The following is a 14196-nucleotide window of genomic DNA, read 5'->3' on the forward strand; positions in this document are numbered from 1 at the left end:
TGTTTTCAGCCTCCAGAATCATAAGCATGTAGCCGATTAAATATGTTATGGTAGGAACGTCTTGTTGGCATATGATGTTAAAAACACTACACCACCATTTATATATTTAATTTGATTTCCCAACATCTGATCCTGGCAACAAAAGCATAATTAACATGTTTATGGTTATATAAAGGGACTTAAAGCACTTGGACATGGTTACAAAAATATGCTGGTCTTGGTTAACGAATGAAGCTGGTGTTATTCTATATTTTCAACAAATTCCATGAAAAGATCAAAAACGACCATGAGTGGACTGGCCATCGGGAATTTTGGGAACAATCCCGAACGACTGGTCCATTTCAGGCAGTTTCTTATGTTCAATTGGGCCAAACCAATACTTTCAATATTGAAGGGGGACACGGGCGGCCCCTCCCAGCTTGGACCAATCCTCATTTTTGCTCAGATCTAATTGGCTCAATGGTGCCGATGTGACAAGCACAACAGAGAAGGTAAACATGTCGAAAAGAATGAAAGAGGTCAAATAAATGTGTGGTACCGAAAAATTAAGAATTTAGAAGAAAGAAATGTTGGTATGAGAGGCAGCTAAAGGCGCCTAATTAACCGACCTCTTAAGGTCTTTTCACACGCTAAGTGACACTCCGCCTTTAAAGTCGTGGTCGCTCTGGGCTTCTCATGTGAAAAGACACCGAGACAAGCGCTCCGCCAGTAAACGGAAGGCGCTCTATAGATAGTAACCACGGCAAAGGCTTCTGTGCGCAACTGTAGCCTATTCCTTCATAACCTAGCTTTAACTATAACTATAATATAAACGTTAGTTGATAGGCTATATTTTTATATTATATATATTATTCATATTCATATAGCTGACAAATCTAGTCATGCAAATGCCCTCCTGTTAATGTCCCGATAACTGTTCAGGGAACAGTTATATATTTCAGGGAAGTCACAGACGGCGAAAATCAGTCTCTCATCCATCATCTTTTTGTGAACACGTCCGCTTGTCGCTACGACTGTCGCAATGCTCGCACCTCCCTTCCTACACGCTCGCCTCTCATTGAAAATGAATTAGGCTACGAGGCGCGTAAATCGCTTGCCATGTGGAAAGGCCTTTAGTTGGTGGAAAGGTGCTACAGCAGGCACAGATGAGGCAGTCCCCGGCACAAGCACTGATAAGTAATGCATTTATGTATAGACATATATGCTATATTATATATTTATATATTATTAACAGTTTGAGTTGGAGGAAGAAGGAAGAGGAGGAGGAACAGGAGGAGATGTAGGAGAAGGACGATGAAGAGAAGCAGCAGTAGGACAATGGAACCAGAAACAGTGACAGGTACAGGGGCCTGTGCAGGGCTGGCTAGGCCATCCATAGAAAGAATAAGAAAATGGATTATTGTTAGTTATATTTATTACTGATGTTCTTAACATTCATATGTAGCTGCATAATCAGTACAAGTAGAGTCAGAGTACAGCACAGGGGGGCTGAGCCAGGGAGAGGCCTACAAAGAGCTGAAGCTGAGGGATTCCCTCACCCTTCTCTATTTTATGGGGCTGCATTGTGGTTTTTGAGTATATATAAAGGCCCTCTGTCTCAAAGTCCCGGGCTGAATTTTATTCCCAGTACATCCCTGAAAACAACAATGTTTTAGTCCATTATTGAATTTTCTGACTTTCGGACCCTGTCCTAAAACTAATAATAGTTCAAAATATGAGTCAGGCAAATACTTGTCAGGACCATTTTCCTACCCTCAGACACTTCAATGTGATGGGGTGGTGATGGCACAGAGGATAAGATGTATGCCTTTAGTGTGAGAGACCTGGGTTAAATTCCCCACTGTAACACATCCAACAATGTGTCCCTGAGCAAGACACTTAAGCCCTAGTTGCTCAAGAAGCGTGCGACCTCTGACATTTATAGCAATTGTAAGTCGCTTTGGATGAAAGCATCAGTTACATGTAAATGATGTTGTTACTTCTTCAGTGGTAGAAAGTCCATTTATTAAATAACTGTACAGTACTTACAATTAGGTAATTGTTTAATGCTTTTCCTATTGTCACCAAATCCCATAAAAAGACCAAACCTATTTATTACTACAGAAGCCCTAAGCAGCCATCGATTGAATTAATTTTTTTTTTACTCCATATCCAGTGATAACGGGATAATTATCTCGAGATCTCAAGGTAACAAATGTTGTTTTCCCATGATAATGGGGTAATTTTCTTGAGACCTCAAGATAACAAAACAGTATTTTAACACTGGAGTCAGCAGGAACGTTTCTTAATGATAATTTCAAAATAGATTTAAGTGTCATTGATCAGCTCAGTCGGTAGAACACAGGATTCAATGCTCACTTAAGACCTTGTTTTTCTTTTGTTTCTTATTCATAATCCTGTTTAACAAAGTTCTTATGAAGATACTGTTTTACATTCAATTCAATTCAATTTTCAATTCAATTTTATTTATATAGCACCAAATCACAACAAGTTATCTCACAGCGCTTTTCATAAAAGAGCAGGTCTAGACCGTACTCTATGATGCTATTTACAGAAGCCCAACAATTCCCACCAAGTGCAAGCACTAGGCAGCAGAGGCAAGGAAAAACTTCCTTTAAGAGGCAGAAACCTCGATCAGAACCATGGCTCAGGGTGGGCGGCCATCTGCCTCCACCGGTTGGGGGTGAAGGAGAGAGAGAGAGAGAGAGAGAGGGAGAGAGAGAGAGGGATGGAAGGAGAGAGAGGGGGAGGGAGGCAGCCTACACAATATACACACACAGAGGTACAGACAGGAAAGGTGATGTTGCTATAGACTGAATGAAATTGGTACAGATATTTATAGCAGTGTTAATGATAATAATCATAATGTTAATGATTATAATAACAATAATAATAATAGGACTAGTAACAATAGTCGTTGCAGCAGAGGGTGTCGAGCAGGAACACGGGGGCAGCAGGTGACCCGCAACCACAGATCCAGACTCCACAGCTCCAGAGCCAGAAAACCTGCAGGAAGTGATAGGAGGAGAGAGGAGAGGGACGAGAAAGCACAAGACTACCGGAAAGGGGAGAAGTTGTGTTAGTAACATGCAATAATGGGATGAAGTTGCATACAGAGGGAAAGAAAGTAGAGGAGAGAGGAGCTCAGTGCATCATAGGAAATCCCCCGGCAGTCTAGGCCTATAGCAGCATAACTAAGGGATGGTTCAGGACTCACCTGAGCCAGCCCTAACTATAAGCTTTATCAAAGAGGAAAGTCTTAAGCCTACTCTTAAATGTGGAGATGGTGTCTGCCTCCTGAACCCAAACTGGAACCTGGTTCCATAAGAGAGGAGCTTGATAGCTGGACGCTCTGGCTCCTAGTCTACTTTTGGAAACTCTAGGAACCACAAGTAACCCTGCATTCTGGGATCGCAGTGCTCTGGTGGGGTAGTAAGGTACTATGAGCTCTTTAAGATAAGATGGTGCCTGACCATTAAGAGCTTTGTAGGTAAGAACAATGATTTTAAATTCTGGATTTTACTGGAAGCCAATGCAGAGAAGCTAAAACAGGAGAAATGTGATCTGTTTTCCTGGTTCCTGTCAGAACGCGTGCTGCAGCATTCTGGATCAGCTGAAGAGTCTTAATGGTCTTTTTCAAGCAGCCTGATAATAAGGAATTGCAGTAATCCAGCCTAGAAGTAACAAATGCATGGACTATTTTTTCTGCATCATTTTTAGACAGGATGTTCCTAATTTTCGCAATATGACGTAGTTGAAAAAAGGCGGTCCTTGAAATTTGCTAAATGTGAGACTTAAACGACATGTCCTGATCAAAGATAACTCCAAGATTCCTCACAGTGGTGCTGGAGGCCAGGGCGATGCCATCAAGGGAAAATATATCTTTAGATAATGCATCACGGAGGTGTTTGGGCCCCAGAACAATAACCTCAGTTTTATCTTTAGTTTAACATTAGGCAGAGGAAATTCCTGCACTTCTCATTCATAAATATCCATTTGATGTTGCACATGACGGCTATTTTGGAACCTTTGAAATAGCCGTCGGGAACTGTGTGATTGGATTCCCCTGAATCTCTTCATAAGAACTTTGCTGCACAAGATAATTAAAAACACAAAAAGTCATTGGATGTAAGTGAAATTATCCTAAAGAAACACACCTGCCGACCCCTGTATCCAGCCATGGTTTATCTCGAGATCTTGTGAAAATTATCCCATTATCACAGGAAAACAACATTTGTTATCTCGAGATAATTATCCCCTTATCATGGTAAAATGGAGTAAAAAAAATATTTGAATGGATGGCCGCTTAGGGCTTCCGTATGTTATATCTTAAAACATCCATCTTCATAAATTGGTAACAAATATATTGGACAAATATTGCTTGTGAGCATAATGTAAATGCTCTGTATTTGTATGACACTGACACCCCCCACTTTCAAATAATACAAATGTCTGCATATGTAAATACTATTTCATTTCATATCATGCACAAACCTGGCACATTAAACATATTTGTTGTTAATTGTCAAACTTTGTTGTATATTTTTATATTGTGAATTTATATATTTTCATTGCAATAGGTCTGCATAACACAAACCCAGAATAATGCACATGTAAATATCTGCGACGTTGTCCCTTCTCCGCAAATAGTTTTATTATTTTTATCATGTTAGGAGTTAGAGGTGTTATAAGAGGAAGTGTTCTCGGAAGAGATGAGTTTTCAAGAGCTTCTTGAAGTTAGAGAGGGACGCCCCTGCTCTGATGGCGTGTGGTAGCTCGTTCCACCATCGTGGTGTCACAGATGAGAATAGCCGGGACTGGGATTGCTTGGTGTGAAGGGATGGCAGTTGGAGGAGCGTAGTGGCCGAGAAGGAACGTAGGTTTGTATTATGGAGTTTAGGTAGATGGGTGCAGACCCAGTTGTCACTTTGATTGTAAGCATTAGTGACTTGAATTTGATTCTGGAGGCCACGGGGAGCCAGTGGAGGTCACTGAGTAATGGAGTGACATGAGTTCTTTTGGGCTGATCAAAAACCAGAAGCGCTGCTGCGTTCTGAACCATTTGTAAGGGTTTCACCGCACAAGCTGGAAGACCTGCTAGGAGGGCATTGCAATAGTCGATGCAAGAGATAACAATGGCCTGTACCAGAAGCTGGGTGGCATATTGAGTGAGGTAGGGCCTGATTTTCCTTATGTTGTATAGAGCAAAGCGGCACGACCGAGAGACAGCAGCAACATGGCCTGAAAAGGACAGCTGGTCATCAATCATGACACCCAAGTTTCTCACCATCTTGGCTGGAGTGATGGTTGCGGAGTCAATTTGTAGTTTGATGTTATGGTGGATAAATTGCTTGGCTGGAATGACCAAGAGTTCAGTCTTAGAGAGGTTTAGTTGAAGGTGGCAAGCCTTCATCCATGTCCGATAGACAGTCCGTGATCCGCGCCGAGACAGTGGGATCGCCTGGCAGGAAGGATAGGAAGAGTTGTGTGTCGTCTTATATAACTTGCAATGTCTATTCCATATTTATATATTTCTACATTTATCTATGTCAAGTGAATGTTTGTCTATGTGTAGCACCTTAACACCAAAGCAAATTCCTTGTATGTGTAAAACACTACTTGGCAATAAAGCTCCTTCTGATTCTTCTGATTCTGATTCTGATCTATTGGCTCGGGACATAAACCTTTACATCATTTCATTAATTAGATTGATATGATACTTAACAAATATGACAGTGTGTGAATTGAATGTGAATCCACAAAAAAAGGTTGTATTTAAGCACTTCTGGAACTTTCTGTATTGGGAACAGTGGGTGTTGCAATGCAACATGCATTGTACAATCCCACTGGTCAACAGTCCATGTTGTGAACCGCAGTGCTACCTGAGAACTCAAGCTTGGGTCACACACACATGAATCCTGCAACATCTGTCAAAGGATTATGCAGTTGTCTGTAATCCTTCTGTTTCTCCAGCTGTGGGGGAATGTGGAAGTTTCTCTGTCACAGAATGGTAAGTGGGTCCTTATACTTACTGAAGTGTTATGACTTAGCTTTGTGGAGATACAGACTGTGTTTAGATAAAAAGAAAATACTGAACAGAATAATTGATGCATCAGTGTGTGCGGGGAAGTGTTATTATTATTAGCATTATTTTTGTCTCAAAAAGATATTTGTATAGACTCATCTTTCTATTCTTGCGTTTCCATACAAAATGTTTTGCAACACTAAACTGTTTTAAAATGTTTTTTGTAGGGATGAATTGTTTTTTTTTAGCTTTGTTCATGAAGGTTTTTATGGATTAATGTATGTGAAATGCATCCTACCAACATACAATTTGGTTTAGCTAATGGCTACAATAGTTTGGAAAAATTGTGTACCTTGATGAAGATCATGCAATTGAAACATTGTTCATGTAGTCTTTATAGTTACTCCCACTCCCACTCACCCCCTTTTCCATCTGTATATGAGGCAAACAATCGATGACACAATGTTAGACAGTGGGACTTTTCTCATGTTACCATGTTTTTGTCTCTTAGTGTGTTCGAAGCTCCCAGATGTTCCTCACGCCCATGTGTCAGAAGAGACCAAAAAAGCTGAGTACCAAGAAACAGACGTGATACATTTCACTTGTGAACCTGGTTATATATCAGATCAAACCTCCAAATATGTATGTACAAGAGAGGGCTGGCTGACAATCCGTCAGGGAACGTGCTACTGTAAGTTGATGGCCTTTCTGTTCTACTCTTTCACAGCATAAACATAAAATGGGAACAATTTGAGGTTCAGTGTCACAAAGAACTTTTGCTATCAAACCCTCAGCATTGCCATTAATTGTGCCATTGTATTTCACGTGGCAGATCTGCTCTACCACGTGAAATACAGTTGCCCTGCCGCACCTGCACAATACCTTAAATTAGGACAGTTGGACTGAATGATCGATGGGTAGTGTGGTACAGTGAGAAGTGATAGGCATTGTGGAAATATACTAATGTGTCCAAAATCACTCCTTGTTCAATCATTCACTACTCCCTATATAACAGATACTCTACAGTGAGCAGTAAATTGAGATTTTGAATAGCACAAATTCAGACACTCCAAGTAAATAGTGGAGCGTAAATACTAAGCAGTAAAAGAGGAGGGATTTCGCATACAGCCAAGGTCTTATGAGTGCAGGGTTGGGAGGGTTACTTTAAAAATGTAATCCGGTACAATTACTAATTACTTGTTTAAAAATGTAATCAGTAACGTAATCCAAGTACCACAAAATAAAAGTAATGTAATCGGATTACTTTTAGTTACTTTTGCCAAATAGGCAAATGAAGACAAGAGAATTATCAATGATGTGTTTTCTGCTCAGTGTATTTTTAGAGAAACAGAATAACAAAATCTCCTATTCCCAAAATCCATATTTAAATGTTTTTTATGATATGCTATATGTCCCCACTATGGCAGTATCTCGCCCATCAATGACAAAAACATTGTTTTGTAAGTATTCTGATGAAGTTTGTCATTACAATTTTGATTACTCATTCTGCACTTGTATTAATTTAACATCCAATGAAAACAATATGAAGCTGCTGAAGCATAGTGTTTCTGGGACCAGGCCCCTCTGATTACTGTACAAAACACACTCACTTTCTTCACTGATTCTGGTGAAAATGGATCATATTTGATGGAGAAATATTAGAAATATGGAGAAAATATTTTTCTAGTTTTCTCTCTGATATCCCCCGGCTGCTCTGCCTCAACTCTGTGATTCACAGAGTTTCCTGATGGACAGATAGCTTTACTTGTTTACTTGTTGCTGAAGTTAGTTAACAGCTAATTAGCTGCTGTTATTAGCTCAGTTAGCTGTGCAACCACTGGTCAAATTAGCTTACTCTGCCCGTACTGGGAGATCGGAGCACCGGGGGAGTGTTAGAGTTTCCCATAGACTGAATGTTATAAGGTGTTACAAATGTGGTTTTACACAAAACCACATTTGTACTGTATCCCAAGTGGTCAAACTGGCCTCTGTCGGTCTCGGAGGCTCTGCTCAGTCCTGGTCCAGCGTGTTCACTCACTGGGAGCTGGAACCAGTCCGCACAAAGTCTGCATGATGGGGTGGGGGCGTAAACACACATTCGGCCCTACTGGCGACACGACCCTCCTTTGCTTTGGGTTTTTACCATAGACTGTATATAAAAAACATATGTGGAGGAAAATAGCGTTTTCTATTTCATAGAAACCTTTTGCTTAAAGTAATCCCTATGAGCAAAAGCGGAGGTAGCGTGGGTGCATGGGGGCGGACAACCCAGGGCCCCTGCTGGGGGGGGGGCAAATAACTACATGGACTATGAAGTTTAGCACTAATGATTGTTGAGGACTAAATAAACACCAACATTACATGACGCTGTGCCAAATCGTGAGAATTCAGCAGCATCATGACTGAAACAATCTCTTCACTCATGGTTTCAATGGTAAACCACCACAAGAATGACAATTACCAATAAACACACAATATGCTATAAATCATAAAGTAACATTTGTATTTCAAACAAATGGCAAACTTATTAGCACATTTTAACAAAACTCCCTTCACCGTCATGCATCATGGGAATTCGGAGGGCAGGACGTAGGCTGCGGTTTATTCATGGTGTCAAAGTCCACTGGAAGCCTCTCAGTGTTTCAGCAGCGAAGCGTGCAGCCTGCCCCACGTTAATGACTTGTTTTTAATTATTCTTTTTGTGCTTCTACTACATCCTTCAAAGCTCTCTGTGGCTTTGCTTTCGTTTCTTGTCTTGACTGGTGCATCTAGCAACTACCACAGGAGCATTTCAGAACTTCCTGCTCGGTTCATCTGCTCTGTGCTGCTTGACGCTGGGACGCTTCTGGGACACACTGCGGCGCTTCTGGTGTGAGCACAAACATTAAGTAGAGTGGCTGCAATCAGCTCCGACAGCAGAGAAGCAGACGGACTCAGTGGACTTTCAGAGTGAGTCTGGGGTCATGTCCATCCATCCATCCATCCATCGCCAGTCCCAGCTGACATCGGGCGAAAGGCGGGGTACACCCTGGATAGGTCGCCAGTCCATCGCAGGGCTCTGGGGTCATGTAAACTTGGTTAATATGACTTTGTAGCAGGGGGGGGCCACGATGAAGCTCCGTCCCACTGTGCTGAGAGTCTATCTCTGCCCCCGCCTATGAGTAATCCCCAATTTTACAAAATGTACCTGTAATCTGATTACGTTACTTTACATTTATTTTGTATCCTGATTACGTAACACCGTTACATGTAATCCGTTACTCCCCAACCCTGTATGAGTGTTTCATGTTGTTCAAATATTACAGATATTCAGGATTGAGAGGGCTAATATGAAAGACTGGAGAACGACTATTAATGATTTTTGGTCTCCTGTGAGTTGTTTCCACAATTCCATGAAGCCTACTCCATCTGAGATCCATGAAAGAGGGGACAGATTAATGTCTTTGACCTCTATAATATCCACAGACTTCAATTGTTTTCAGTTATTACTTTTTTGCCTCCTTTAAAAGTGACAGGCTGAGAGCACTGACAAGTAAAACATCTTACTGAACAGGCTGCATCATCATCTTGATACGCTGTTCATGTGCACTTTATGGTTAAATGTTTTAGTGGTAGCGCTTCAGTGTTGTGGTCATTGTTTAGTCACGTTATGTGCCCAGCACCTAAAAAGAACTTTGGATGAGTCAACCCCACACATACCCCCCCTTTCTACAGTACTAAACATGTGCCATACAACTGATGAGACAATGTGTGTAATTTCTTCTTCTTTTCCCATGCCGCCATGGCATTGTTTGATAGCATGTTCAACGCTGCCAGATGTTCCTCATGCCCACATTTCAGAAGAGACCAAAAAGGCAGATTACCAAGAAGGAGACGTGATACATTTCACTTGCGAACCTGGTTATACATCAGGTCCAACCATCAAATATGTATGCACGAGCGGGGGCTGGTTGGCAGTTCGTCAGGGAACGTGTTTCTGTGAGTTGACTGGCTTTCTGTTCTGCGCTTTCACCACCGACTGAATGTCTTCTGTTGTTGTTGATCATGTAGCACAATAGCAGTAAATAGCTTACACTGTTGCAAATTGCAGTTAATTATATTTTTGAAGGTCCCTTTCAGACACAGAATTAATTACGTAACCCTAACCAGTTGTTTTCTAGAAATGTTTTAATGGCAGTCTGCTTAAGTCAGACCTAGTAACATTTCCATAGCATTTCCAACACAGCTCAGGTTTGAATCAAACTTAATTCTTTAATCCTTTCTTATAACAGGTAGTCGATTTTTAAACCTTTTGAAACTCATCATCTGTGAAGAGCATAGTGTTTAAAACCAGTTCTTTCAGGTTCTGTTTAAACGTTTCATCTAGATAAAGTTGAATGGTCCTGTGACTTGACATGAAAATGGATTTAGATGTCAAGAGAAATGAAACAGCAGAACTGCATTTCTCTAAATGTGATCTCAGTGGTGTTGAGCTCTATTCTCTGCTGCAACCCTAGTTTGTCATGTACTTCACCGTCAGTGACCTGACTGACTTGTATTTAGTTCCAGCTTCCAGCTGTGAGCCCCCTCCTGCAGATGGTGGGGTTACAGTAAACGGTTTACCACAAAATGAAGAACCCATACTTCCTGACCAATTCCTCACATTCAGCTGTGGTCCTGGGAAATATCTGGATGGCAGTTCAGTGCTGATATGTGGTAAAGATGGACAATGGAATAATCCATTCCCCTCATGTGAAGGTAAATATAAATAAAAAATAATAATTCTGTACACACTGGTTATGTGCTACTTAACTGTGGAGCATGTTGTAATACACTAAAATGACTGCAAACATTATAAGGGTGGCCTCTGTGACACATAAACGGAACCTAAGAGTTTTTCATTTGATAATATCCGTTTTATTCTTTCCAGACATCACTTGTAAAGTTGGAGTGATGCACCCTCATCTCTATGTAGCTGGACTCCCAAGAGCAAATGAAACAATGAAGACTGGACATAAATTACGGTTTCAATGCAGTGATCAATACACATTGTATGGGTCTGAGGAAATTGAATGTTTACAAACTGGGCAGTGGAATACTCTCTTTCCAACTTGTGATGGTATGTTCACTTTGGTTGGTTAACCCTGTATACGTTGATTTTACCCCCTTAGTTTATCCATCTTTTAAAGCACTTGAACAACTTGAATATTAATTCTCATAGAAAATGGTAAAAATTGATGGGAATAAGATGAGGACAAAAATAAACATTCAGAAATATTTTATGGTTGATTAGCGAGATAAGAGACACAGGATGTTGACATGTGAGTTTCATTAGATACATTAAGTACAAAGTGTAAGAACAGGTCAAAGCAAAAGTTGAATATTACAGGCGTTTTCATCATATGTACCTTTTCCCCTCAAGAACCTACATTTACATATTTGAATTAACATATTTTGAAGAATAACATACAAGCATCAGATCTGTATATAAAACAATAATTAAACCTGCAATTATAAAAAAATTTTGGTCACTTGGGGGGACATGGTGGTACAACACTGACCATCATCTTTTAAGTTGATATAGTGAACTTCTTAGCAAAGAGTTGCCTATTTAAACATGCAGCTAACATACAGCGATATTTGCATTTTTTTAGACTTGTGTTTATGACCACCTGGCAAATTAATCCAATATTCAAGCACCTTATTTCTCTGTTTTGGTCTCCACTAACTTATAATGAAAATATTTGGCTCTTAAGCTACTAAATACTCCATTTTCATTGCTAATTGCTTACAATGTCTGCTGTTTGGTGCTGGCAGTTAACAGTAAGTATTTAGGGCTTTTTTGCTGAAACCCCTTCTTGCTGATGACGATAACAGTGCTATGAGAGCAGTGAGAATGAAACAAAAATGCTGCTGGCCAGAAAATCAGCAGAGAACTAAACATACTCTAAACCTCTGCAGAGCTGAGGGGAACTGCAGCGTTGGGTGATAATTCTATGTAGATTCATCACTATGACCACAAAAGTAGTCATGTGAACCATTTTTATATGGAAATATTGATTATGGACTGTTTAATAAAAAAGAAACATCTAAGTAGATTTAAACTTTAGTAAAAAGACGTCCCCATGTACTCGTACTGTATCTTTGTATAATTCAAATAAGCTGTAAATGTACATGCATTGGAGGTAAAGTTACAAAGATTTGGACCTATAAGATTTACATCAGATTTGGGTCCGTGAAACCCAAAAAGTCAGATCTTTAGTCAAGTATGCTACTGTTTATACTAAATAAACCTCTTCATGAAACAGATTCTCTTACAGACAAATGCAAAGTCACACATGTACCAGCCAACGTATACATCTCCGTACATGTACCAAACAATCAACTAAGAAAAGGACAAAAGTTAAGGTTTGAGTGCAGACAGAGAGGACACTTTCTTCGCGGAAATGCATCGGTTGAATGTTTAGCAAACGGACAGTGGAGTGACCCCTTCCCAACATGTGGACGTAAGTCACTTCTTTCGTTGTCCCCTTACTCCTTATTTAGGTAAATGATGGAACAAGATGATCCATGACTCAACTTTCGGATGGTTACCACAGTGCACTACAATCTCAGAAGGCTTGATCTGCTGTTTTCCCTGCTACCCTGACCTGATGTGTATTGTCTTTGTGCCTCTTGTGTTGTTGACATTTACATTTTAAAATTCAAAGGCAATAAAATATGTCATCTGTCACTCTGCGTGAAAATGTCATAATTTCTCCACAATAATAATGAACCTGTACTTTCTCCGACATTTGTCACATTCTTTTAGCTCCTTTGGGTTGTAGGAGACCACCGCCCTTACAGATGGAGATATCAAGGACAGTGTTCGATTCCAGTACAGACATGAAGATAGGGTTGAATATGTCTGTCCGAACTTTTACATTATGCAGGGTGGACCTTACAAAACCTGCAAAAATGGTGAATGGGTTGGACAGATGAGATGCCTCAGTAAGTTTCCTTTTCCTACTGCATTCTGTGAGGATTTTGCATAATGTCAAACAGATTTTTGTTTCCAGTGTTTGCATGTAGCAGTTTGATTTATGTCAACATACATACATAATCATTATACAGACCCATTACACAAGGACTAAAGACTAATAAACAAACACATAGTGTTTGGTGAAAATGTAGTTAAAACAGGAATGTGACTTTTTGGAATCTGTTTAATCTTTTAAAAAGACTATGTCTTAGAAATTTCCATGAGATAACATGTAAAATCATTACAGAGAGACAAACAACTAGTCAGCTAAAGGTACATCAAGTCAAACCTAGATGCTAAGATAGTCTTAGCTAAAGCTAAAGCTAAATTTACCTACTATTTTTCCCTAGATGTTATCTGTAATTGACAGAAAGTCAATGATCACAATAAAGTTTATATTATTTAAAAATGAACAGTTTAAATGGACAATGAAAGGCAAAAGAACACATTATGTTTGTAGATAGTGTTTCCGTTTGAATATCTGCATTTTTTTTTTGTTTGTTTTATGTACTATTATTATTTATTATTATTTTTTATTATTGCTAAAAAGAGATATGAAATCAAGGCAATATTACCTTTCTATTTATTTCACAATTTGCTGGTCAGTAATACTGTATATGTAGAGTATCGTAATAGAATATGTTTCCAATTACATTTGGGACTACATATTTAGTTTCCAAGTACACAATGTTTTTTTAAGTTCAAGACTAGAAATAATTATATATGGTGCATGCTGTACAGTCGTTCCTGACATTAAAAAATATATATATTTATCTGTTATATCTTTCAGAACCCTGCACTGTGGATAAAGAAGCCATGAGAAGTCACAATATTGTCTTCAGATATTCAGCTGATGATAAGCTGTATTTAACACATAATGATGTAATCGAGTTTATGTGTATCAGAGGAAGAAGACATGATGGAGTAAAGGAGATGCGCCAGAAGTGTGTTGACGGTGTGATGCACCTGCCCACTTGCCAGTAAAAGTTTATAAATCAACTGAATATAATATGATAAACATGAGCTGGTTCAACAAACATGTAAATGATTAATCAAAGTAAGAGTTAGACCAGTATCTATACTTCCTGTGTGTTGTAATTTTAATAAAGCACAGCTTTTCACTTTGTCTGTTTTCAGCCTCCAGAATCATAAGCATGTAGCCGATTAAATG

The 14196-nt window shown here is 39.6% G+C and overlaps 1 pseudogene; it reads left to right on the forward strand.

Moving 5' to 3' along the window:
- Window positions 1-5850: 5850 nt before the first annotated feature.
- On the forward strand, window positions 5851-14077 carry LOC119900313 (annotated as a pseudogene).
- Window positions 14078-14196: the final 119 nt, after the last annotated feature.

The sequence above is a fragment of the Micropterus salmoides genome, unplaced genomic scaffold (genome assembly GCF_014851395.1).
Source record: "Micropterus salmoides isolate LMB-PRFRI ecotype aquatic unplaced genomic scaffold, ASM1485139v1 Ms_hic_scaffold_13, whole genome shotgun sequence".
In the NCBI taxonomy this organism is placed as follows: Eukaryota; Metazoa; Chordata; class Actinopteri; order Centrarchiformes; family Centrarchidae; genus Micropterus; species Micropterus salmoides.